The sequence below is a fragment of the Corvus kubaryi genome, unplaced genomic scaffold (genome assembly GCF_017639235.1).
Source record: "Corvus kubaryi isolate FWS band 111438036 unplaced genomic scaffold, C.kubaryi_AGA036_p1.0 split1-131, whole genome shotgun sequence".
NCBI classification, from domain to species: Eukaryota; Metazoa; Chordata; class Aves; order Passeriformes; family Corvidae; genus Corvus; species Corvus kubaryi.
The window spans coordinates 5,199,668-5,227,308 of NW_024582073.1; the positions used below are offsets into that span (position 1 = coordinate 5,199,668).

The window sequence follows — 27,641 nt, forward strand, 5'->3', positions numbered from 1 at the left end:
GCACATGCGAACTGTAAGGTGGAAGTGGTAAATGAGTAAGACCACATTTGGAAGAGACAGATGGTGCTTTTTCTTGATCATATGGTAGCACTGGCAGTAGAAATGTTTTGGAGTTAGGGAAGTGGAGAGGCCAGGCACATTTCCTAAATGCAGGATGATTTATTTGTAGAACATGCAGAAATGCAGGAAACAAAAACATTAAACAACCCTTGGAGACGTGCATGAACATGATACATTTATTTGTGGTTTACTTTGAACTCCTGGCCACTGACATGGGATCTGTGATTATGTATTCTTGCTTTGGCTGATAACATGTCCCAGCATTTCTTGTCCCCATTGCCAGTTTCTCCTTTTTCTGGTATCTGCTTAGCTCTTGCTGCAACATACCTTCTTCAGACAGCATTTACCCAAAGTTTTCTTATATCTGCCCATAGTTATTTCTGTTATGGTTGTTTGTAGGTTAACCTTCAGTCAGCTGGACATTTGACTAACAGATACAGCCATGGGCCTGATTTGGCAAAAGCCTGGTTATTATATTGGGCTAGTTTATTACAATGCTAGAAGGCGTTAAGATGCCCTCTGTCAGGAGGAAGGGTGCAATACAGGCATATAAAGTGAATAAAAACTCATTGTGTTCTGAGAAGATTTTATATATATATATATATCTATATATCTATATATATATAATGAAAAGGATGACTTCTAAAAATCAGTTGATAGAGGAAATAACTTTCCACAACTGTATGTTTTTATAATAAGTTGAGCAGCATCTCAGGTCTGTTACTACTGAAAATAAGTAATCAAAAGGACTTTGTGAAAAGCCGTGTAGCAAGAGAATAATTAAACCTTTTAATTACCATTTGTTTGATTGTGTTGTGCAGTTTTTAGGAAACTTTCTATTTCTTTTTGTATCTTTAACAGTAAATCTTAGCTATTTTTAACAACTGAGCATCTCAGTAAATAGAACAACATTTTCATAGCCATGTATGGAAGATGTATAATGTGCAAAAACCTTTCTAGAATGTGGGAAACAAATGCTTAAATACAGCTTAAAAGTGAAAAATAAAAAAAAAAGAAAATAAGCTTTGCAAGCAAAACCTGTATGGAAATAGCAGAAGGTACTTTTGAAAATCCACTTGTCACCTTTTTTGTCCTGCAAAGATGATAAAACTAATGGCATTTCACACACTAATGGAAGGAAACAAAGTAGAACTTTCAGCTGATAAGATGAGAAGAATTTTGCTAAAGTTTCAGTAGAAAGTGCAGAATCTAAAGCCTAACAGGGTTAGGAGTTTAAACTAAATCCATTTGAAAATAGTGTAGTCCTGCTCACAAATATCTGAAATACTAACGAAAGATGGAATAGTCAGTGTTTTTTACTTTCATAGCATTAAAAAAATGTTGAAATTCAAGACATTTCTTGACAACAAAACATTTCTTGTTTTGTTGACTAAGGGAGAATATGTTTATTTGTACTAAATATGAATTATTGGGAGTTTTGAGAGGAGAATTATGAAGACAAAATACTTCAGAAAACTTCCACACATTATGAACATTGCAAAAGAATGGATGCTGATTAAGTGCTCCTCTACAGACCGTGATTGTATTCATAGAGAAGACATTTAGAGATTAATTTTGACACCTTTTGCATCATTCTTCCTGGGCACCACTCGGACATACCATGGCAGGACCTGCTCAGCCATGGAGAGGCACACCACAGTAGTGAGAATGATGTTGAAGGACATGACTGGATAAAAGGAACTTCTTAGATGCCACAAGTTCTTTTCACAGGTTGGTATTGTGATACAAAGTCACACATCTCCTGCTGAGATTTGACATGTTTGAAAAGATCACCTGATGTCAAAGTTTATGAAGACAGCTTGTCTCTGGCTGTTGGTGCTGTTTAAATTTATGTTTTTGTGTACATTTATAATTACATTAAACTTTATTTTCAGATGGATATGAGAGCTGTTGTTATGGTCAGATGTCTTCTGAGTCCCTTATTTAAGTCTAGGCTTGTCCTTAATTAAGCATCAACTTCAGTTGAGCTTCAGTAATTTCAAATAGTAGGAACCCATCCACCTGCAGATTCCCCGAGGGTTGTAGTGATGCCTGTCCCTAACTCTCCCCTGACCTGTCTCATGACTCAGCCCATTCTCAAAGCAATTCACCATTGTGTTGGCTTGTCCTTAATTTCTCAACGGTAAAAAAGACATTTCCCTCTTTCCTAGATTTCCTTCAGCTGGCAGGCTTTCCATTTGTTTTGCAGCCCCAGCTTGAAATGATTTTATGTTCAGCAGAGAATTGGCAGCACTATTGGCTGGATGAAGTCACTGTGATCTTCCTTCCAGTGCCGCACTGGATGAATGCTGGAAAGTTAATCCATGTACCTGAACTGGAAATGCTTCGTTTCATTGACCTGCTCCTTATTACTTGTAAAGCAGTAAGTTAGAAGATAGGTTTAAATTACAGAAAGCAAGCTTAGAAACAGCCTTTATTCAAAGAGAGGTGTATCATTTTGATCACAGTGTGAAACTGTACAATAGCTGATTGGGCAGGCACAGATAGCAGCTGGCAGGAAGTGGGAATCAAAATGCACATCCAGATTCAGCACTGAGGCTGTGCCAAGCATAATTTTGTTGAGACCTGTAGGAAGAGAGAATTGTGTGGGGCAATGAAGGTCAAGCCTCCTTTCTTTATTGCAGGAGTGCGGAGTGTTTCAGACAAGCAATTCACTTTATCAGAATGAAAATACTAGCTGACTGCATGGTACCCTGCTACCTTTGACTCAGGTACTTGAGCTTCTATGCATTGGAGACTTTTCAGGATATGTTACTTAGTAAACTAAAATCTCCATGATTTCAGCGGCTAAGTCGTACAGATTCAGACTCTTAGTTTTCAGGGGCTTGACCTAAAAGATACCTCAAAATGGGTCCTTGGAGTTCTGAAGTTTATTTTTATTTCTGCACAGCTGGTGTACATGTGTTTCTTTAAGACCACATGTTAGAAGTTTTATGAAACACTAAAAAATACCCTGTACACTCTATGGATTTGCTTAGCAAGTCTTAGTATCTTTATTAGTTCAAAAACTAAAAATATTATTTTACTTAATTTTTCATAATAAGTTGGCCCATATTTCTTGGGTTTTTTTATGGAAAAGCAGTTAAGTAATCTGAAAAAAGAGTTTATAGGTACTAGACTACAATTTGTATCCCTTCAAGGTTTAGAACAACAAGCTTGTGTGTTGTAGAGTTTGTTTTACTTTGTTTTCTAAAAGGCCTAGAAACAATAATTGAAATCCTAAATCTGCTAAAGCTGGTGGAAAATTCTTGGGAATGAAATTTCTTAGGAGTAAAAATTCTTTATTCCATGCCTGTATGATATGCTGCTAGTCATCAGCTTCGACTGACTGCAGGGAGTTGGAATAGCATTCCTAGTGGAAACTTGGATAGCCACATGACTGCAGAAGCAGGTCGTGAAGGTGGACATCCTAAAAGGAAAGGAAAGGAAAAACCAATCAACTGAAGATGTAAACAGGTACTAGCAAAGACTCCTGGCACAGGCTTAGGCAGTGCAGATGTAACTACCTCGGTGTTTCCCAACAGTGGATCCTTTAGCATAATTGCCTTCAAATAAGTTTTGACTGAAGGTCATCTATGGTGTATTTGGTCCATGCAGTCCTACTCTGTGAATAAGGATTTTTTTTGTGGATGTGCATTTCAAAATGCTTAAGATGAGACTTGCCCTGCTTCTGAAGCTGTCTGCTAGCTATTTCCTGTGATAGATTAACCAGTTTTGGTATCTCAGAGGTAAGACCTCAGATGTACACAGATGTTTTCCTGAAAAAAATGTATTCCTTTAGATGCAGAACTGTGTGTGTTGGTAATGCTAAGTTAAGCACTCCATGGTCTGCATTTCGGTTTCTTATAGTTAAATGTAAGCCAAATCTTGCAGCAAGGCTGGTTTTGGAGAAATCAAGAATAATTTGGAATAATTCACATCAAGAGTTGTCTTTCATTAATTAAGCAGCTTGATCACTGATGCTCTGATGTATTGGACACCAGCTTATCCATCAGTGCTTGAGAGGCTCCCTGTAGCATCTTTGCCTTTTGCTTCACTGCTCATTAGGCACCATTTCTAGGGGAGCCTAGGCAATCACAGATTCCTAAAGCCCCAGGACATTGTGAGAAGGGGACTCTGTCTTCCCTCTCAGTAAATGCCAGCCTTGCACAGCTATTGCAATCAACTTCCAGCTGGCATACCAGGGACCAGATCTGTTCATTGATCTCAGCTGTCTTGCTCTGCTCCGTCGATCCCCTGGTGGTTTACTAACTGTAAACTTTTCTTATTTGGGGATGCACACCATCTTTGCTTTGATACAGCAATGAATATATACATAAAAATATATGTACGTCTATTACTGTATATCTTCCAACCATGGAAATACCATATATGACATTTATAGTCATGTATAAAATAAGGAATGTTTACAGATTATTAAAAAATGAAGGACTTAAGGATAAAGAAGTTGCAGGAATGATGGAACTCTCTTCAAATCAAGAATTATAAACTACAATAAACCTTACATTCAGATATAACTACCCTTGAAAGTAATCTGAACGTTTAAACAGAAGCAGTCTTAACTCCCTTTGTTAATAGCATGAAGTAAGAATGTGAGGGGAAAGTCCTTAAAAAGAGGTTTACATTTACCTGGATTGCAAATGCTTTAAATGCAATCAAAAGCATATCATGGAATAAGAGTAGGTGCGAGTACAGTTGTCTGTGTGCTTAACTGTGCAAGTGTTACCTGGTATGTCTGCATTTCTTTTAAGTATAACTGTATAGTATAGCCTATATCTAAATAACCTTAAATATAACTCTGATTGGATTCTACTTCTAATCTGTTCTCTTTTGCCAAGTTTGTAAAATGTCTGTTAACAAATCAAATGAGATCTCAGAAGGGGAGTGCACAGCTTTAGCATAAAGCGAGGGCTGGAAAGAAAGTATTTTTGTAATTTGTAAAGGAAATATTACAGCTATGTGTCCAAATTTACAGAAAAATTGAGCACTCAGAATTTTCTGCCATTTCTTTGCATCCCAAGGCAACCATTTGTGAGCCAACTATCATAATCAAATAGATAAAAAGCATATAGGATACACTAATAGCTTTCACGATTTTATTTTTGTTTTGTTACTTTTTAATTTCACTGATATTTTTAATGTTTTTTTAACTAGGATATCTGCATGAACAGACTAGACTTTGGTCAGTGTAACTTGCACATGAGACTTTCAGAAAGGAGGAGAGCCTGAAGGAGATTTAGCCTGAAGGTTTATTTTACAATAGAGATTGAAATTCTAGAAAATCCTTTCCATGAAAATGCAAAAACTTTTCAGTGCAATCAAATAAAACATTTTTGTTTGGGGAAAAAGAAAATAAAAAACGAAGCAAAATTCCAAACTATTTTACTGGGTGTATTTGACATCCCCTGTGTAAAATGATCTGGTTCTGATCATGGTCATGAAATGTGAGGTCTGATTGCAACAGTTCTTGACCCAGACACAAACAAACAGTGCTTCTCACTTTAATTTAATTTTGGTCTATGGTTGGAGCACCACCTCCACTAGGGATTATAACTGTGGGCTTTTTACAAACATGCAAAGGGAAACAGCACAGCTGCAGAGCCTCCAAAGGCATAGACCATGTTGAGTCTTTGACTGCTTTTCTCCTTATCACCTTAAATCTACAATGGACAAGACCAGTAGCTGGTTACTTGCTGTCATTCTCAGCCTCACCAAACTGAAAAGTGAAGCTGTGTACGTGTTCTTAAAATAAACTCAAGATTTTTTAAAATTATGGTCTTAAAAAGTGAGTTCTCTAAGCTATATGGACAGGAGCATACATAAAAGTTCCTCACGAAAAGGGGAAAGCAGCATCTGAAGAGCAAAAACTATTGTGCGTCCATGTCAAACTCCATAAATTGCTAGTGGAATATGATAGCTGGGACCTGCTCATGCTCCCATCCATCCCATGCAAGGGGTAGTTTTCCTTCTCTGAGAGCCAAGTTTGTCCCTAAGGAGTATCCAAGCAGTCATCACATGTCTTAGCTGCTTCAGACTTGGCTCTTAAGCAATGATTAAAGCCAGAAATTGTTGATACCATTTTCCTTCTTTGCCTGTTTCCCTGTTTCTCATCTTGAGTTTTATATTTGATTCCCCAATATCCCTGTGTCCCAAAGTGTGATCCTTCACCTTGTTTTGTGCACAGACATTAGCTCTTCAAAATACGAGCTTATTTTTCCTGAGTTTGTATTGGGCTTTGTACCCAGAAACTTGAGAATCTGTCAGCTGCCTGAAGCTGAACAAATGTAATTTTTGGCTCCTTTCTGGGGCCCATTTTCCTTTTCTAATTTCTCCGTCTTTTCTGGCTGCTTAAGCAGCAGACCCAGATGCTTAAGGCTGTTTTTAGCCACCCTGCCTGGGCAGCCTCTCTTGTGCCATGCAAGCCTTCTCATGCCTGCAAGCTTTGTCTGCCACATACAAGCTCATTAGAAAGGTGATGATATTAGTCTCTCCTCTCACCTGAATTCAAGCTTGAACTACAGAGTTGTCCTGCCATCCTTCCCCACAGGAGGAGAAGTCTGTTCATGACCCCAGAGTGGCAGGAATCAGGCTTTGCAGCCAGCCCAAAGGCACAGCCAGAACAGCAGTGTTCCTCACTCCCCACCATGGGCAGGCTGGGCATTTTCTCCTAGGAGGTGCCACAATTTCTCTTCTCCCTCCATCACTTAACTAGGCCAGAGGCATATTTTTAACTAACCCACTGCCAGCATATTTGCTCTGGTAGTTTTGTTTCTCATTCTGGGCTGTCCTTCCTCCAACTCGGCTCTCCCACCTTTTCTTCTCTGTTGCTTTCTGGTGGTTGCCCTGCAGAGCTTACACTGCCTGTACAGTTCAGCTGCAGCTGTTTGTGGAGTCTGGCTTTGCTGGTCATAGCTTTTGTGTAATGAAAAATATAGCCCAAATCTTCCTCTTGCCCTGCCTTTGGTAAATATATGACCATTTGAGAAGGTAACCTTGCTGATGACTCAAAGTTTGTGAAAAATAAGAGGGGCAAATGCAACAGAATCCATGAGTGATTTGAGGAAATTGCCGCTGGTATTTGCTTGTGTCTGGCAGACCCTGAAAACAGCAGGTTTCTATCTGCGGTTGTTTATTCTGTGCTATAAGTCCTTACTAAATAGCAATCTATTCCCAGGCTGTTCTATCCGAGTGCCTCACAGAAACTGAGGCAGTGTGAACGAGGTGCAAAACACATTTCAGGTGCTGGTGTTTTGGCAGTCAGGGTTAGTTTGTAGTTTGAGTTTTCCACGTTGGGCGAATATGTAGGATGGAAATGAAGGGTTTAAATTCCATCCTGCTGGTGAGTGAGTGCTGGCATCTCTCTGTCTTTCCTGCCGGGTATGTCCTGTCCTGTCTTTCACTCTGGCATGGCTTTTACAGCTGCAGCCGACTGCTCATCTTCCTCTCAGTCTCCCTCTGCTCCTGATGTAGGCTAATCAGCAGCAGCTCTGTGGGACCACCGCAAGGAAGGACTTGCAGACAAAACCCAGCATCTTGGAACTGTCTAAGGGAGAGGCTGCACAGACTGCTGCATTTTGAGCTGATTGGTGCTCTTGCCTTATTTCAGAGACCCCACTCCTTCCCAGTTCCTAACTTAAGTATTTCTATTCCAAACTGTCCTTTGGTAAGTTTTGAATTGTTTTCCAGCAGTAGATGGTTATCTTCACACTTCCTATCTTTCAGCTTTCTCCAGTGTTTGGAGTGAGACCTTACCATAAAGTGATTACCTTCAAAAGTTTCTCAGAACAGAATTACTTACCTGTAGTCTCATTGAAATCTAAGTCATAGTTGTTGAAAACCGATTGCAAACCTATAGTGTCACAACAGAGGTGCGCAACACTTTGGAGTAAAACTTCTGTTCCCTGAGTGGTGTTAGGAGATATTTACTAGCTCTAAGCTCAAAAAACATCTTTTATTTTGCTTCTTTTATTGTGAAGCACTTTCAGACTACTTTTCTTCCTTTTTATTTTTCTCCCAGAAGACCACTGACTGTTCGGAGCCACAGTATGGGAGGAATAGCTCATTTCACATTATTATCAAAACAACAAAATTATAGGAATGTTTTCAGTAGCCAGCAAAACTTCTTTTAAACCCAAAAATCCAAACTCTCATGAAGATCCTTGTTTTTTTATGGGAATGTCCTCTCAGCCTTTCGTACCCTGAGATCCTGGCATTCAGTTGTTTGGACAGGATTGTCCTGCTCTGTAATGGGTTCCAGCTGCTGTCTTGGCATCGTTGCTCAGGAGGTGTTGCTGAGTTCCTATCTAGGTCTCTCTCAAGCCAAGAGCCCTTGCAGGAGAGCAGGCAATCCATTGCATCTCTTGGCAATGAGGTCTTTCTTTTAGCAATAAAAGACTGTGATGATTTACATAAAGTGAAAGAAACTGCACTTTTGAAGGAAACAAACTGTATTGTGTGAGGTTTTTTCTACGGAAGGAGCAAAATATTACACAATGAGCATTCTTTTACTGTTCCTCTGTAAGAAATGAGAAACAAATTATGGAGGGTTTTTTTTCAGCTGTGCTGAACAGAAGTTGAAATAGAAGCCTAGTCTGTCTTTGTTGAGAGCTTCAGAGCACAGCTCTCCTCCTCAGAACAGGTCACTGTAGATGCACCCTCACAGTTTTGTGCTGGGAATATCGTATTTGCACACACACCTCAGTTTGCCATGTGTTCCTAATGTACAAGCAGGCAATTAAAACAACATCCTTATCAAAACATTCATGCAGTGATGCATTGCTTTGGAAGGAAATTCCTATGCTATTCTCCAACACATGTCAAAAAGTTAAAACCCATGATTTTGAAAGGGAAATAGGTTTGGGGTTTTTTCTGTGGGCTTGGGGTTTTTTTCTCTCTCCCCTTGCACTGATATTTTAAGGTTAAATGCTGAACCCAGTTATGAAAGATAGTTCTATTTTAAAAATATCACCGGGTTTATATTAAGGTAATTTCTAAGTTAATGACAGTAAAATCTGCATTTTTCTAGTGGGATATTCTTATATATAGAATTAACTATAATAAAAATATCAACTAAAATAAACCTACTATGTAGTAAGTTTATTTTGTAAAATGGAAGGTTTTCTTTTCCCTGCCAACCAATACTGTATGTATCAAAGGAACACCAGCTCAGCATTTCTGAATGCTGTTGTTTCACCTGTATAATTTCTTCATCAACAAAGAGGCATTTTGCTTTTTTTGGAATTCAGACTCACCGGTCACAGAAGAGAATGAGACCTTATATGGAGACAGGTGATTTATCCACACATCATGAGAACCCACCCAAATGGAAGCAGTGCCGTGCAAGGTTTGTCACGCTTATCTGCTGGTCCTGCTGAAAGTTTTTGCAATGTCTGTTGCCTTGTGTATTTGGAGAAACCTGAGGTCAGCACAGATGCCACTTGTTGGTTTAATGTCTGGGCACCAACAGTGGAGACAGCTGCTCAAAGCAAACAGGCCAACTGGGAACAACTGCTGGTGTCTCCTCAGATTAGACGTGCTGTTGGTGCTCACTTACAGTAGGGAAGGCTCTTGTTGAGCGCTGTTGTAGAGGGTTTGGGTTGGATGGAGGCTGGTCACTTCTGCCTGGCCTGGCAAGCATACGCCATCCTGCCTCATCAGAGGTCTCTCCTGCTTGCTCAGCAAGGTAGTGTCAGTTGGGGGAGGCTTTGGAGACTGCTCTGTTTAGCTTCTGCACAGGTCATCACATTCAAACAGTAATTAGCAATGTGGCGGAACTAACGCAGGCAATGTGGGAACAATGCCGTGGCTCAGCTACTGAAAAAATGCTACTACCCTTTTAAATTAAATCAGTGTCTTGGGAAAGTTACTGACTTGTCTCTTCCTCCCCTGCCTTTGCTGTTTTGTCCCTTCCACCCCCACTGAAATATTTCTAGGCTGAGTTTCAGCAAAGGCTGCAAGTAAGAGCATTTTTCTGTGATACAGACACAATTGATTATGGATGTTCAGTGGTAATTATATTAATGTACTGGAAGTGAAACATTCTACTCCATTATCAGCTTTGTTATCAGTGATTATGATTTTTATGGGATAGTATTTCTGTACTATTAGCAGCACTGTATATGCAATTGAAAACTAGATTGAGTAAATTATGGCCAAACACCAGCAGTCCAAAGGCTAATTTGATTGTACAAGTATAGTCCCAGAGTTATGTATGAACATATGCTCTACGTACTTATTAATGAGCAAGGTTAGACTGGCATGAGCTGTGCTGTATTTTCTGAGTGTTCTTCAAGAGTTTATATATGATCTTTGGTACAGATAATGCAGAGATCTGTTTTCAGGAAAGACCTATTTAAGCATAAAGAAAATAGTAGGATGCAAATTGTTAGCTGTAATCTTGATTGTGTTTCAGCTAATGGAGGGGCTGAGTGGGATCTGAAAGGGTGCCAGTTGTTGGCATCACCCTCAGGTCTGTGTGTATTTGGGAAAGGCACAAGTAAGGGAACCCATGAACCCAAAGCATTTGCAAGCTGTAGTCAGCTGAACTGTTGCAAGGGAGTACTCCAGGGAACCTCGTTTGTACATTTTTATTTCAGTGCAACTGGCTATAGCTTGAGAAAGGCTCCTTCAAGGCACCCGCCTTTCCAAAACCATGCTGATTGGATCAACTCTGTCATTGTGACAAAGGACCTAGGCAGCTAATGCAGGGTGAAATGGAGCTCTTCAGATTTAGGGCATTTTCCTCTTATTGCTTGCTGTAGGATAACTGTACTGGATTAAAGCCCAGTTCTCTTTGTGCCTCACAGTTCTCTTTGCGTCATTTCAGACTTTCTTCATTATACCTGATTTACTGTGTTATTACATTATTGTAGCTTGGCATACTTAAATCCAGTTTAGTGTTCACACAGTTCATTCAGTCTGTGCATCTCATAGTAGGCTTTAAATTTGGTGGGCTTATTTAACAGCCATGCTGTGGCAGAATCCAGGTGTCCTGGCAATTAATTTTGATGATCTAACAAAGAAACTCATAAAAATAAAGACAAATTATACTCTTTTTGCCTAGGAGTAGTAGCTTCATGAGTTAAAACTCCGCAGATTTTCACAAGCTGTGGCCCCACTCCAGCGTTGAATCCAGATGTGAGGTGTGTGCCCAAGAGGTAAAATTAAACTTGTTTGCTGAACCAGTTCTCCTTGAAAGTGTCCTCAAGGGATTGAACTACAAATGCTTCAGGGGAATATTGGTTTTCGGATACCAGTGCTCCACAAACATTCTAATATAACCAGAAATACTAATAAAAAAATGCAATTGGACATATTCTAGAATATCTGAGGAATAATTTTTAATAAATCTAGCCTTCTCTTTCGTGGCAGAAAAGGGTCAGCTGGTGGTTATCACTGAGACTGGCTTTCTGTGTTGCAAAGGAACACTTGCCCTGTTGTTCCCTCTTACGTTGAGTAGGTTATGGATTGCTATGGGGTTTAGTGAAACCTAAGGCTGACATTTTCACACAAGCTTTCCTTCATTTTTTAACATTTTGAGATGCTTAGCATCAGTGTGGCATGCATATAAGAGGAAGGTGTTGCAAGTGTTGGCAAGCATTGTTTTGAAAATCCCTTGAAGGGGTGTGAATATACTCATTCTAAACTCCACCTCCATATCTTTGAGCAAAGATCACTGGCATGGGTTGTGTTTTGTGATACAAGTCTGTTCAGTGTTTTTGAGAAACGTGAAAGGGAGGAAATTGTGTCTCCTTTGTGCCTGACAGCCCAAGGCAGGTGGTATGTGTTAGCTGTGGATAGGTGGCTTTCTGCTGGGGCAGGGGTGCGGCTAATTTAATTTGGGAGAAGAGGCGTCAGCTAGAAAGCAAGCAGTTCCATATACTACCTCTGTTGTTATTGCCAGTTCAACTTAATTCAATTCTGATAACGTGGAGAGATCTCTCTGTACAACATCTTTCACCCGTATGGGCTAGTCTGGCAGCTCCCACAACCCAAAGAGGCGTCTGGCACTATCCGTCATCTTGTTCATGAGGCTCAGACAGTGTTTTATCCAGAATAGTGTAGGAGCCTCGGTATATTCATTACCTGAAAGTAGATCTTGTAAGTCTGCGGTGACCTTGCTTGTACCATGGCTCTGTGCTGGCCTTTAGCCATGTCATCATGGAGAATTTTGGCCCATGACACTTTCCAACAATTTGAGGTATACAGACGTCATAGAGAGCAGCTTCCCTTATTTCTTAATGCAGCTGCTTCTGCGTTTTTGTGTTCATGTGAAGAGGGGAATAAAATATGGCTGTAGAAAAACACTGTTGAGATTGTCCACTCCCTTGCTCATCTCTGTCAGCAAATAGATCATTTGTCAAAGGAAAAGGAGAGTCTCAATTCTGCTCTTTTAGCTGAGAAGTTCAAATCCAGACAAAGAGATTGAGAAATCTTCTGTGCAAACAAAAAGCTGCGCATGATTTAAAGTACAATTTTCCTGTTGGGAGGAATGTTCAAGATCTAAAGTACAACTTGCTTGTTGGGAGAAATGCCTCAAATATTTTAGACCAAGGCAAGACTTTGAGTTTTTATGTGCTTTAAAAATTTTATATTCTTCCAAAGTATCCTTTTTTCTGATGTACTCACTACGTACCAAGCTATTTCTAAAAGACATGGTCTATGTATGACACCCTATTCTCTTAATATGTGATCCAAAAATGTTCCTATTTTTGAATTAGTGAAATCATATTAATTTCCATGACAACTGACTAATGTTGCAAACAAAGGATTAATTGTTTTGTTGTGGCGTGAAGCAGAGGGGGAATTTAGATCACATGAGGGAAAAGTGAAGTGCCTATACAAATGCAAACATACTGTAATTGCAAAAGCAGAATAACAAAGGAAGAGCTAAATATGTATTTCTTTAACTAAATCTTCAAATTCGTCAAGCTTGTTTTAGTGTTACAAGTTGCTTTCTGGGGAAGATGTACAAGAATATTAGTTAATTCCTTGTGTAAGGCTGAAGAGCTTATCTCAGTCACTGGTCAAGCATCCAAACTGCAACTGGCCAAACATCTGCAGGCAGACAAAGGCAGCTGTCCTTCATGACGCTGGAGAAACCCACACATCTTGTGCTGGGTCTTTAACGTCGGCGGGAACGAAAAAATCAATTCCCTCCAGAAATCCCAGCATATTCTTATTTGTTAACACACAGTGCCTTCTTGTGGGCAGTGGGGCTTATTGCCGGATAGAAGCCTTGGCATGGCAGCTCCTTCCTCCCTCCTGCCCCTTTCTAACTCAAGACAACTCGGGTAAGAAACCCAAGGAATGTAAAACATGTGGGTTTAGATACAGAAATTGCAAACGCATGTGGAGCCATCCAGTTTGCTGTACATCACAACTTTCCATTAATGAAAGCTCTCTTTTGAAGTCTCTAGAAATGGGATGAACGTAGGGTTTGCCTTTCACAGTGCTAAGAAACATTTTTCTTTTTTGATTTGATGTTGTTCAAAAAAAAGATGCAATCTCACACAAAAATAGATGTAGCAATAACTTGTCAGACATTTTCTTATTATCTTCCTTCTTTGCAAGAAGGTTTTTCTCTTTCTTTCAAATTCAGACACATATGCATACATGCACATGGATGCCAGATGCTCAGGCGCACACATGTACTGGGCTGGGTGGATGGGACAGTAAATCATTTTTGGCATTTCTGATTTCCCTTTTCTGCTTAGGGAATTACCTGACTGTGCAGGGTACCTTGAACACCTCTGGACATCAAGCCCTTTAGCAAGCTGAGGCTGCAGCCCTGCAGCGCCTATCCTTCCCCACAGTCTTCCACCTCCCACTCCTCAAGGGTTCTCCAGGCGAATGTATTCATAAGCCTCTCTTCTCCCCACAACCAAGTTGATGTAAACTTGGAGATTTCAGTTGCTGCAGCACTGCTGTTAAGCCCAAAGCAAAGGGCCAGATCTGATAAGTAAGCAGGCTGGCTGTAGGCGTGGGGGCGTGTTGCGGTGGACGCTGACCGAGGAACGGGGGGGGCTCATTTCTAAGTGGAAGGAAGGCACCCAGAATGCAAAGCCATATCACTGCTTTTCTTGTAATTGTTGCATTCTTTTTGTCACATGTTTATAGGAAATACAATAACTGGGTACTTACCCTTCAGCAGATTTTAAATGTTTGCGAGACTAAACTGCAAATGTGTTTATTGCTGAGATGAGGCTTACATTTGAAACCAGTTCCTGAATTTGCAGCTTCTTTCATGCAGCCAGTATCAGTCCAAGTGTGGTGGAGTTGAGTCTAGTGAAGGCCCCTTCCTGTCATAAATAAGATTACTTTCATTTCACTTGTGGAGTGTGTTATTCCTCAGAGTAATGAATTTCCTCTGTGCCTTTGAGCACATAAACATGGTTTTCATTAGGTTTCTATTTAAAAAAAAAAAAAAAAAAGCAGAGTGAAATTAATAAGAGAACTATTAACTCCATAAATGCAGATCTATTTTCACTGTATAACCATGTTGGAAGTAAACAGCTTCTTCGCTGAAGAATGCAAATTGAAGAAAATGAAACAATTCTGCAAACCTGAATTCCGCTATGAGAGAACAAAAGTACTGGAAAATCTGACTGTTAAAAACTAGTTTCGGGAGGAAAAATAGACTATCTGATTAAATGTAGACAGACAAATAGCTTCAGGCTTTTTACTTAATAAGTAACGTATGTGATAATAATAGTTTTAAGCCATATATTCAGAATTAGTATTGCAGCCAAGGGTTTGAGCATGGCTTTTTTTTCTGTCTTTTACCAGATATGTCCCTACAGTTGCAGAAAGAGGAATAGCAACATTTGCAAATATTTTGCTGTTGGACCCCGTAACTCATAAAAATTTCATGTACCGTTTGTATTTGTGGCCTGAGATCTCTGTCAAGTGGTGAATCCATAGAGCATCATTGTGGTTTACTTTTTTCATAGCTGCCAGCATTTTAAACAGAAAACCAAAAATCACTGTGCATGTGGAGCCAGGCATTTGCAGAAATACGGACCTTAAACTGCTGGCGTCTCGTTGCACCTCACAGTCCAAAGTATATCATAAAATGATAGAAATTAGAAGTTAGAATACATGCTCTTTGCACTCATCTAATATATTATTTTATATAAAAAATATAAAACTGAGATCACTTTATCACTAAGATCCTGTGCAATAGATTTAACTTTCTCAAAATGAAGTTGCTAGATTTGAGTAGAAATTAGACTTCAGTATCAAAAACTACAGCTTGGCAACTAATTAAATTTCAAAACATCATCGGCCCACTAAATGTAATGTTATATTGTTCTGTAGGCTGTTTTAAGCTTTGTTTTAACAGAAAATAAAAATTCTGGAATTCTTTACACATAGTTACCATTTCCATTCTGCTTAGGCAAATTCAATGTGAACAACAAAAAGGCATGACATAGTAATTTTTATTCTTGATGTTAATCAAGACATTTTGCTTGAACACAGGAATACAAATGTTCCTTTCATATATCAACTCACTGCTTTTTAAAATAAGTTATTATGTTCTTAATTTTTCTTCTCACTATTTATTTCTTAATAATTCTATAAGGAAAAGTACTGATTTTACCTGAGAGTCATTTTTAGTCTGATGCCAAGCCTTTTAATTATTCTTCCCTGCTATCATGCGAGTTTTGCCATTCTGTTACTGTTAACAGTGCAGATGTTTACCATTTTAAATAGTAAGGATGAAGTTGTTTAAACAGCCAGTCTCATTTATGGGTGATCATTTCTGTTGAAACCTAACAACAGAAAAAGAGAAGTCTTAATACTGGCTCCTATTTCCCTTTGCTTTTGGGCAGGACTATATTTTTTTTTTTTTTTTTTTTTTTTTTTTTTTGGAGGGGGTGTGTGTAAAGATTAAAAGTCCTGCTGCACATTAAAAGTTCTTTAATATTTGCTCAGTAGTGTGCTATCCCCTAATAAAGCCTCTGCAAGCTGTAAATCATGGCCACTATGTCACTGTTTTGATTGGAAGCAAGAGCTGTACCATGACAAATCTCTAGGGACAGCAAACTTCTGCAGCTGTGGAAAGTTGGAACTATTTGCTATTATTATGAAAGCAATCAGAATTTTTTTGTTGTTTTTTATGTGAAGTTGTAGTGAAATTCATAAGGTGCACAGGGATGTAGTATGAAGATTTTACAACAAGCATGGCCTGTAATAGTGTTTCAGTAATAGAAATTAAGTTGTCCTAAGTGTCAAAGCAGAAAATGTGAAATTATAGCCCCTTTCTCACATCTTCCATCGTCCATCTTAGGAAAAATTATGTGTGAGTAATCATAAAATATTTCTAAGTCTAAAACAACAGACAAGCATTTGGGGCTTCAGTAAAATGTCTTCCTGTTGAATGTAAAGAGGTGTTGTCCTTCTAGAAACATGCTGGTAATTTTTATCATCATTTTGTTTTCATGATGGTGTTTTGAATGTGTTTTGATTTTTAACTTCTGAATTACAGCCAGTATAAATGGAGCCTTAGGACAGAAATGTTAACTTCTGCAGAAGTGCAATGTAAATACTTGAGTTAATTTATATACTGTTTATCACAGAGAGTTCTAGAGCTAGATGATAACTTTTCATTAGAATATTGTCTTTAACGTACTCTAGAGTGCTTCCCCAAGATTAAGTTGAATGACTGCAGAGGAAATAAATTTTTGACATATGCAAATTCTCCATCCATATGCACAGGCTTCTTGCAGGATTGATTGTATTAATATTCCCAGAGGCCCAAATCATATGTTAGGCCTTGATTAATTAATCACATAGTCACACTGGGATTTTTCCTAACAGTAAATCTGGCACACTGGTATATTCAGTTCGAAGGAGGGAAGAGTAGAGGAATGTGAAAGATAGCATGCTCATTGACATGTGGCTTACGCTAGCGATTAGGAATCAAAATGAAATATGGATGTGGAAAAAATAATTCCTGTTGGACTGAAAGATGGCCTGGTCATATTTTGACATCTGAAATCAGCCTTTGCATTTACTGCAACAGCATCCTGTACAGTAGCCCGTCTCAAATCCTTGGTAATGTAGGACTGGTTATAACATATAACATGAATATAATATTTAATATCTAATAAATAACTTACATGGGTTGTTTGGAAAACAAAACAAAATCTTTTCACCTTTGGAAGAAATGGGTAAACATTGAATAAGCAAGCAGATAAGTAAGCTTTATTGCTGTAATCTCTTTAGTAAATGAATAGTTACTCAGCATAAATAGCAGTGCTGGGTTTCTGCAGGGCTGATGCTTCTTGCCATTGCTATTTTGAAAGTCTTATAGCTACAGCCTGCAATCTGCCTGGCTTTATTCAGGATTATTCATAGCTCAGCTTTCATAATTATTAAATGAACCAAATTTACTTACCTCCTTATTCAGATACAGATCTATTTTAAAATTCCTACAGAAAGAAATGCTTTCTAGTAACAAACTCACCTCATTAGTCGTAAGTCTTGCTAAGAAGCAGTAAAAGGTGGTGGTATGTTTGGTAAGTGTGCCTGGAGGGATCACATGTTGAATGTGACTCTCATACTTTGTTCCCAGGTAGGTCCCGTTACACCTCTCTGATTAGTTTAAAGTGGCTGTGAATGAGCATAGATCAAACTTTAGGCCCTTTTTCCTTCAATTCTCATTAAAAAGATCTGGCAGAAGGCAAATCAGGTGTGTGATATTTTAAAATGTGCAGTAAAAGCATAAATTGGGTAAAGCACACAGTGCCTCTGTGAAAGTCTTTCCTTTCTCCCAGATATGTCAATTCAGAGGCAAGCCAACAGGCCGGCACGAGGCCACCCAGTGCGTATTAACAGCACCACCGGGATTAGAGCTCAGGAGCTGGTTTTGTGCAACCCACTAATCTGCTGTTCCATGTGACTCCCTTTGAGTGCAAACCACGCAGCCACATACCTGGATTGCTCAACTGCTCATACAGAGGTTGAGGGATGAATCTATGCTTCCTGGCTGTGAGTGATCACAAGCAAGCCCCATCCCACCATCTAATTTGCAGTATTGGCACACAGCTGATATGAAGTATGGGGTTTTCCTCACATAGTCCATCTCTGAACCTTTTCTGCACTGCCCTGTGTTTTAGCCCAGTGTAGAAACTCCACCCGAGATGTGTTGCAGTGTCACCAGGCAACTGCAGCTAGGCAGGATTTGCTGTGCTCTTTGGGCATCCACAGTCTTCTGCAAATACATCAAACAAGTGAGCTTCCACTTACCCATGTTTACCACTCTCCATCCTAGGGAGACCAATGATATAAAAATCTCCTTGATGGCTCTGTTTCAGTGAATGTCAAACAGGAAGAGAAAGACCCCACAACCTTTCTGAGGAATTACTTACAAGACAGTTGTTTTTATACGGTACCAAAGTGAATATTGAAAAAAAAAGTCCCATTTCTGGATGTCCTTGTGTAGCCTCAACCATCTCTGTGTAGACAGTTATTTTCTCTCACAGTCATTTTTAGAGCCTGGATTGCTTGTTTTTTCTTTATATCCATCCCTTCCAATTCTGCATATCACAGTGGAATCTTACAAAAGAGTCAGGCTGGATGTGCTGATGGTTTTCCTAAAACATTCCTATGATGTGAAAGTTAAATCCCTAACTTTGCATGCCAGATAGAAATATAACCTGCTGGTCCTTCTCCATTTAGAACTTCCTTTGCCAGCTAGCATACTTTGCCTCCTTCTTCTTGAAGTATGTTGTGAAAGGCCACCATTCTAGCAGTGTGGCATATATTTAGTAACACCTGAATGCATGAAATAAAGAATGAATATGTTGATGTTACTCATTCATGATTTCATATAGTAGCCCAAATATTATGTCATGTACAAAATTCTTCAACAAAATATTAGGGGCCCAAATCAGCATAGTCTTAGAAGTCACTCTAAGAATATCTAATCAGAGAAAACAGTAAAATATGATGCATTGCAGTACCTAGCCTTTTTAGTTCAAACAGACAACCTAGTAATATTATGTGCTTATTTTGTATTGAATTTGTTTGTTAATTGATTTTGTATTGAATGTATTCATTTATTCACCTTCTGTTGGTGGAAGAGTAAAATACAGTGATGCTTTCTGACAGTACTTTTTCCTCTCTTGTAACACCCAGCCTTTTGGAGAGCTGTATGTTGCTTAGTGCAGCTGTCACATCATCCTCACTGCATGCACATTTTGCAAAATAAAACCAAATTCTCATCTGTCCTATTTGGACAGAGAATATATTTCACCTGAAGTATAGGAAATCTGCTGTATGTCCAAATTGTAGTAAAGCTCTTCAGCTATGTGGCAGAATCAGTTTTCCATTGTGTTTTTATAAATAATACTAACTTCAGCACCAAAGTTCTCCAGTTGCAAGAATATTTTTTGCAGGATTCAGTTTGGACAAAATCCTGTGTTAGTCTTCTGGGTCAGACTGATTGTTTCCTGTTGCCATTTCACCCTTTACCAAGCACCATCTGTAAGGCATAACCATATGTAGTGTGGTGTTTCCCTCTGTGGCTAAAAACTAAATATCTAGGTATGCCTTCTCTTTATTGAAGAGTATAGCAATCACAGCATCTAATTAAAGGACAACACAATTACTGTTTAGATGTCTAAGAAGATACTCAGAATCAATTGAAGCTATTTTGGACTTGTTATACTGCGCAGTTACCTAAACAAATAGGGTTCCCCTTTCTTCTTATTCACTGCCCTCTATTGCAAACCACCTTGAAAATCTAGCCAAGGTTACCCTTGTGGCTTGTATCATCTTTTCATCCAGTATAATTTTAAAAGTTACCATTTTCAATGTGATCAGTATTTTTTTTTCTCTTGGTGAATTTGATCATAGATACATTAGTACTTAAATATCAGAAGGTGTCTTTCTGTGGGGTTGGGTTTCTTTGGTTTAGCTTCTTTTTAAAGTGGTGTCATTTCCTTTTCATTTTTCCCCATCTCTTTCCCAAAGGAATTAGCAACAACTCCCTTTGAGAAAAAACAGGGCTGAGGAAGAAAAGTACTTTTGATGATTAAGGCCCTTCTATTCAAACAGTTCCTGCCTACACTATGGAATCCATAGATACTGGAGATATAAAGGAGAGGGTTAGAAGATAACTAAGACCCCTCAGGCTCGGTATGTAATCAAAGAAGTATTGTTTGTGGATGACTTAAGGGGAAGTGGAGTTGCTAACATTTTGGCCCTGATCCAGATACCGCTGGAATTGATGGCAGAATTCCCACTGACTTCAGGAGAAGGGAGAGCAGGTCTTTTGTCTGGTAGGGACAAGCTTATGAAAACACAACAGGAAAGATGACAACCATGCAAATTGGGAAAGACAACTGCCTAGAGATTTCTTATTTAAAGGACATCTCTGCCTGGTTAAGTGAGCTTGATAGGAGAGAGATGTTTCCTCTCCAGTCTCCGGGCAGTGCCCAACTCAGTCAGCAGCACCTTTTGGTGGAGGCAGGATGATGCTGTACAGATAAGAGCAATTCCAGGAATACAGTTCTGTATCTTGCCAGACGAAGTGGTAAGAGCAGCTGAAAATTAGCTAATAGCATAAGTGCAGTTGTGCTGTGCAGGAACAAAGAGCTGGGTATCCTGGCCGTCTGTTCCTGTAGAGGATTAAAAAACAGCAGCATAGGTCGTGTAGAGCACATGCCTCCTTTGGTACAACAACAACATCCCACCTTTCCTAAGTCAGTAATGTGGCTATTATTTACTTTTCAGAATATTGTAGACCTGTGCGCAAACAGTTGAAGTCTGAACTCCAGGCCTAGCATCTCCCATATTTATGTTAACAGCTCTGCAAGTGAGTAGATGTACTTCAGTAGCTGTACTGCAGGGCACCTCCTTCAGGGTCAGCCGCTGAAAAAGGTGCTCTCTGCCTTTCTCCTGCTGTCACTATTTTGTGAGTGATCAGAGGAACGTCTCAGGGCTAGTAGGTCATTTTTCTGGGTGTTTGCAGTTCAGGCATTAGAAGGGTGGTGTTGGACTCTGGCTTCTGGTTGGGTTTAGGCCTCTTGAGATTGCGCAGTTTCCCTAAAAAGCAATGACATCTGTGACTGGCATTCCTTGGAGTGGATACTCCAAGCTCAGATACCTTAAACTTGATTAGGAATCAGCACTGGGAGAACTGGCAATATCCATAGAGAGAAAATTAAACCTTTAGGAAAGTCTGAGAAGGAAAATAAATATGCAAGGTACAGAAACCAGGGAAAAAAGGATAGAGTAAAAGAGAGATTTGACAACTGTTCAGGGACCTACAAAAGGGGCCACATCTGTACTGGCACTATCCCAAGCCATGAACAGGTCTGACAACCACAGAAGAAGCTTTCCCCATGCAAAGATTGGAGAGGTGTTTGGTGGAAAGGGTGCAGTGAAAACTAGCTGCACTTTCCTTTGCCTTGTGTTCATATGGTTCCCATTTATTGGGTGGAATTGGATATCTGCAGACTTGCCTCTCTCCGAGGAAAGAGATCGTCTTACTTACTGTAAAAGTCTTGGGGGCGTTTTTGCTTGAGAAGGGAGCTTTGGCCTTGACTTGTGAAATGCTGCACAGTGCACAACAGGAACTGCAAGGTGGTTTTGCTTCAGTGCAAGTGTGAATGAAGGGCATATGTGGACACAAATATTGTTCAGCTGCTGGAGCAGTCTTCAGTGAGCAGAAACAGTCTGGTGCTCTGATATCCACTTGGTAGCTTTGTCAAAATAGGGTCAGAAACACAAGAGGGATGTGGGAAGAATTCATTTCATTAAGGATTCTGGGCATGAAAATAAGACCATTTTATATCAGCCTTTCTCAGGTCCAAGCTTTTGGAAGAAATGAGCCTGGTGCCACTCAGTGCTGGTACAGGCAGGGTCAGTGTCAGTTGTAATTCTTTCCTCTCTCATCCCTCTTCCACTTGCCCCATGTCCACATCCATCAGGTTTTGGTCTTCCACTTCAAACTCCAGCAGCTGAGTTGAAGCTACTACCTGAGAAGAAAAATAAGTTGGTATCCCTTGTGGCAGGGAAAAGAGGCTGAAAACATGAACCGGAGATGTGCCAAAGCCAACAAAAGAATTCAAAATTTAAATTGCACATGGATTTTTGAAGCCTTTTTCCCAGTTTTTGAATGCTAGTTCAAAAATAACTGAATAACTCAGATGAATAAAATTATGCAGACAATTCTCCCTGCCAGTATTAAGCAAAGTAAAGCTCTAATGTTATTTATTTAGTGCAGAGAGTTTGGAGGAACAAACAGTTAAGTGAAGGATACCATTTAGCTGTAGTCAAAGACTGCCTGTGTCAGGGGTAAAATGGAAGGCTTAAAAAAGTGATATCGTTTGTATACTGGGTGGAAGAAAGTCCCTTCTCCAAGCTTATTTCTCACTGTGCTAAACAATCACATCATTTTTATCTTCCTCAGATTAACCAGAACTGTCAGATTTAGTAACTTACTTTTTTTGTATTCCATTTTTGACAAAGTTACTCTTTAACTGAGCATTTCTCCAAAGTACACAACTATTTTTTTAATAAACTATCATCTCATAAACTCCCTTGAAAAATTTTCTTCATCAGGTGCTAAAACATAAATACTAATGGAAGAAAATTCTGATTGCATTCAGACTTGAGCAGTTTCAATTGACATTGCTCTGCTTTGGAGGTGTAATGCTCTGTAACAGACAAGGGAGCCAATAAACCAGTGTCTGATCAGTCCGTCTGGAGAGAAGAGTCGATGTGGCTTCTGCAGAATTAACTCTGACATGTAAGTGCTCAGCAAGTAGAGTAAGGAACGTGCCAGCAATCAACTGTCTTTGGCTGAGACCCTCTGGATAATATGCTTGCATTTCATCCACAACAATCACCCAAGGCTTGTACATAAACTGAATGGCCACAGGTCAGTATGGAAAATTTACTTACAGATTACTAACTAGTTACAAATTAGGACATTTTAGAAAACCCACAAGCAGGGTACCAAAAATAGTCACAGACATTCAATGCGAGTGTGCTTCGATTTCTCCAGGCATGCTGAAGTGTGATATTACAGATTGACTTTGCCACTTCTCTCTCATTTGGACCATAGACCAAAGGGTTTACACCGAGTAGCAACTCAATTATGGTCCCAGGGGTGAATGAAATATGAGTGAGGAAGATAATATTAGAAAATTGCACCACCACTCTCAGATTTCTTTGGCTTTATTTTGACAGCTGAATTAACGTGAGTTATCTCTGCTCAAGTGAACTTCCCCCAGCGCAGTACAGCTTACTTGAGAACAGGCATCCTGTAAAATTATACTGGAGCACCACAAATGAATCCAGGGATCAACAATGTGCCTGTATAGCAGCACAGAGAGATTAACTTAGGAAAACTAAATATTTTGCCCCTTCGTTACAGCTTGACACAAATCACACAAGTTAAAAAGTACGATCACTTTTGAACTAATGTTTTTCTTTATGGTTGCAAGTCTGGTTAGGGTTGAAATTTTAGTTTTGGCTCAAAATTAATTCTATGCTGAAGATAAGTGCTTTGATTAGCAGTGTACAGAAAAGTATATTTTTGAAGCACTTACTTCAGTTTCCTTGTAAGGAACGTCCAAGCAGCTCTGGGACTCCAGTGGCTCCTGGGGTTTAATGTTTTGCCTCTCATTCATTCTGCTGAAGAACTGCTTTTGAAAGCAAAACTCACATCCCACATTCTTTGTTTACATGTATCTTGTTTTGCTCTGTAAAGAGAAAGGAAAGTTGTGTCTGGCAGACAAAATGAGACTGGAAAATTAGCAGGATACTTGAGAGTGATGTTAAAATTGCTTTCCTCAGCCAGAGCCCATGAGCACCTGGGTGCAGTCAAGGTAGGAGCACGTCTTGTTTTAAAGCATTATGGAGCCCCCAGGAGCATGTCTGACACACAGCGATGGAAATGGAAGGCCATGAACTTAGTGGAAGTTAAATTTGTTATTTTTGCTGTGTAGTTAATTTAACCTCCCCCCCCCCCCCAAAAAAAAAAAAAAAACAAACCAAACCAAAACAAACCAAAACAAAAAAACCAAAAACCCTATCTTTGTTCTGGTAAAGCCTTGAATTTTCCAAATGAGACTTCCAAAAAGGAGGGACTCTTTATCTATGTGCTCTTCAGCGCTGGCAAAGCTGCTTGTTTCTCATAGCTAGAAAAAAGGCTTTTTTTCCTCGGGAGAAGTCCCAACTGCAGACAGCCTAATTTGTTCTTGGCACATCCTAGGATTTGTGTTGCTGTGGGAGTCAGAACTGTAATAATTCACAAATCTATCTCCTGAGCTGGGCTCAATTAGTCAGTCTTCTTTTTTTTTTTTTTTTTCTTTTAATTTTCCAGTTGCCTTTTGGGATAGGTAGAGCCTTCCCTGAGCAGAGCAGGGGGTCTTGGAGCATGTTGTGTGACACTATGCCTAGCAAGGCCATGGGAGAAGAGCAGAGACAGGACAACATTGTCTCTTCTTTCAGCAGGAATGGAAATGGGGCTTGGCAGGAGAAGCTGCTCATCCCCTCTGTGCCCTTGGTTGGTACAGGAAGAAATTGCACTTCCCTTGCTGACATTTAAAATGCTTTCTTCCATTCTTTACAAAATCTGCTGGAAATGAACCCTTTTTATTCAAGACTGGGGCTTCACTGCCCATGTTTCCTCCTTGATAGACCTGGCAGAAGGCAGGCACAGAAATACAAATTCCTCCTGTCCAAGGAAGGTCCCATCCCAACATTTGGCGGGGCAGCTCCCAAAGGGACGGGAAGTTGAGGAGCACAGGCATGAAAGCTGCATCTTGTCAGAGGGCTGCTGTGAATTTTTGTGAGGTCTGGGGCAGATTATGTCATTGCTTCCTGCCTCAGTTTGCCTGGGCTGTGCATTAAGAATGGAAATACCCCCGGGTGGGAGCTAGATGCAGTGATTTGAGCTTCACAGTTCTGGGATCTGCAAGCTGCTCCTAAGTGTTTCAGGTGCCATTATTCATAAGCTACAGCTGTGTGCTTTAAAAACACTTAAGACTTGGCCATATCAAAATGGATGTTGACCAGCCACAGTAAAATATATACTTACCTAATCTCAAACCTGGATTTAAGCTTCCCAGCTACTTCTAGGTGTTAGAGCAAAGATAAGCAAGATAGCTGCTGAAAATATTTAAAATGGCAAGGAATTCCTCTCCTCTCCTCTCCTCTCCTCTCCTCTCCTCTCCTCTCCTCTCCTCTCCTCTCCTCTCCTCTCCTCTGTTCCCAGAAGCAAATGGACTATTTTTACTCCTTCCTTCTAAAAACATACACTTTTTGAGGAGAAATTGGATTAAAAATATTCCATTTTGACAGAATTGTGAGAATCTGAAGGACTTTTGCTTGCAACTTTCAACTAGAACTGTCTCTGACAGCTCCAGAGATAATGAAAGGCCACATTTCATGTAACTAAAGGTTCGTTACATGGCAAAATCCAGACCCTAGTGTCATCAAAAGCATGATGCGCTGACTTGTGCTAAGACCTGATATAGGAAATGTGGTTACGGGGTAGCTCAGGTGCATAGAGTCTTCCTAAAGGGAGTATGAATGTATATGCATTCTCTACCTCGTTCTGTGTTATGGGTTCAGGTCTTAGTCTGGTTGGGCTTTTTATGAAACGATGTGCAGTTGTGGAAGCATGAAAGGAAATTCTCTTTAAGTAAGATATTTCACTGCTATTAAGCTGATAGGGGGGAAAGTCCACAAGATGCCAATATTTCTCCTTTGCTGCCATTAATGGTACAGCCACTAAAATCTTAAGCCACTGATATTCATGGGTATTAAGAAATATCAGCTTTTATAACAGGAGGTGAAACCTCTTTGTTCAGTAATAATTTCATTTCTCAGTATTATTTATCTGTATGCATGTGCTTGCTGACATTAGAAAGGTAAGAAATCAAAGGTCAGACATTATATGAAACCTGTTTTCCATGTACATATATATAGAATCACAAAAGGATGGAATTGTTTCAATTGGAAAAGACCCTTAAGGTCATCAAGTCCAACCACTAACCCTGCACTGCCAAGTCCACCACTAAACCATGACCCTCAGTGCTACATCTACACATCATTTAAATAATCCCAGGGTGGTGACTCCACCACTTCTCTGGGCAGCCTGTTTCAATGTTTGACCATCCTTCAATAGAAGAACTTTTTCCTGATATCCAATCTAAACCTCCCCTGGCACTACTGAGGCCATTTTCTCTCATCCTGTCACTTGTTACCTGGGAATATTTAGTGATTCCCACCTGGCTACAACTTCTTTTCAGGCAGTTGTAGAGAGCAATAAGGTCTCCCCTGAGCCTCATTTTTTCTAGGATAAACAACCTCAGCTCTCTCAGCAGCTCCCCATAAGACCTGTGCTCCAGACCCTTCACCAGCTCTGTTGCCCTTCTCTGGACTCGCTCCAGCACCTCAATGTCTTTATTGCAGTGAGGGGCCCAGAGCTGAACACAGCACTCGAGGTATGGCCTCACCAGTGCAAAGTACAGGGGGACAATCACTGCTCTGGTCCTGCTGGCCACACCATTGCTGATACAGGCCCAGATGTCTTTGGCTTTCTTGGCCACCTGGGCACAGCTGGCTCATGTTCAGCTGCTATTGACCAGCACCCCCAGGTGCTTTTCTGCTGGGCAGCTTTCCAGCCACTCTGACCCAGCCTGTAGCACTGCCTGGCGTGGTGTGACCCAAGTGCTGGACCCGATGCTTGGCCTTGCTGAACCTAATACAATCGGCCTCGGCCCATCAATCCAGCCTGTCCAGATCTCTCTGCAGAGCCTTCCTACCTTCCAGCAGATCAACACCCCCACCCAACTGGGTGTTGCCTGCAAACCTGTTGAGGGTGCCTTCTATCCTCTAATCTAGGTCTTTGGGAAATATTTTAAACAGAAATGGAAAGATATTAAACAGAATTGAAATATGCATATATAAAAAGTACTAGGCAAACAGAAATATTGTTTCAGGTTGTATGTTAACAGTTATTGAAAATATATGGACAAAGAGTTGCAAAATATTTTTTATTCAGAGTTCTGATAATTGTTTCCACTTAATGACATGGTTTAGACAAGTAGTTAGCCTTAAATATTGTATGCCAAGCAAGAATTGCCTATTGTGTCAATCAAAGTTTGCCAGTAGGGTAAACTCTGAAGTATACTTTGGGGACAGAGCCAATAGAGGGGAGCTTAGAGAATTGCATTTAACAAAGAAATGACAATCATTTAGAACAATACAGGTAAAGGTATAAAATGTAATTGGTAGGGACATTGTCTTTGAGTAGTAATAGACACCTGCTAGTGTAAACAGTCTGGGTAAATAGTGACTGTGGAATATTTGACTCATCAATGTTAATTCAGTAGAACATTCATGTTATATATGATACTGGGACTTTTATTTATTTGGAATGTCTTGCACATTACCATTAATTTTGTTTATTTATTGAGAGTTTTGCAAATATACAGTAATAAGAAAACAACAGCAAGTAAATAAGTAGAAATTCAGTCAATACTATCCAGTGGAAATAATTGTAAAGGAAATTAAGAAGGAGCTTATGCAAT

General features: G+C 39.8%; 1 protein-coding gene and 1 long non-coding RNA gene across 3 annotated transcripts in view; one reads left to right on the plus strand and one right to left on the minus strand.

The window, feature by feature from the left end:
• Window positions 1-27,641, plus strand: part of SCFD2 (sec1 family domain containing 2) — a 195,569-nt gene that overhangs the window by 129,948 nt on the left and 37,980 nt on the right. The gene's annotated exons all lie outside the window — the stretch shown is intronic.
• On the minus strand, window positions 1,751-23,901 carry LOC121676635. 2 transcript variants are annotated; one of them, XR_006020516.1, is made up of 4 exons: window positions 23,649-23,901; window positions 21,587-22,070; window positions 14,224-14,489; window positions 1,751-3,490 (listed from the first exon to the last, which is right to left on the minus strand). It is a non-coding gene; the product is annotated as an uncharacterized LOC121676635 (long non-coding RNA). The 2 variants fall into 2 exon arrangements; XR_006020517.1 differs by having other exon boundaries at window positions 1,751-12,559.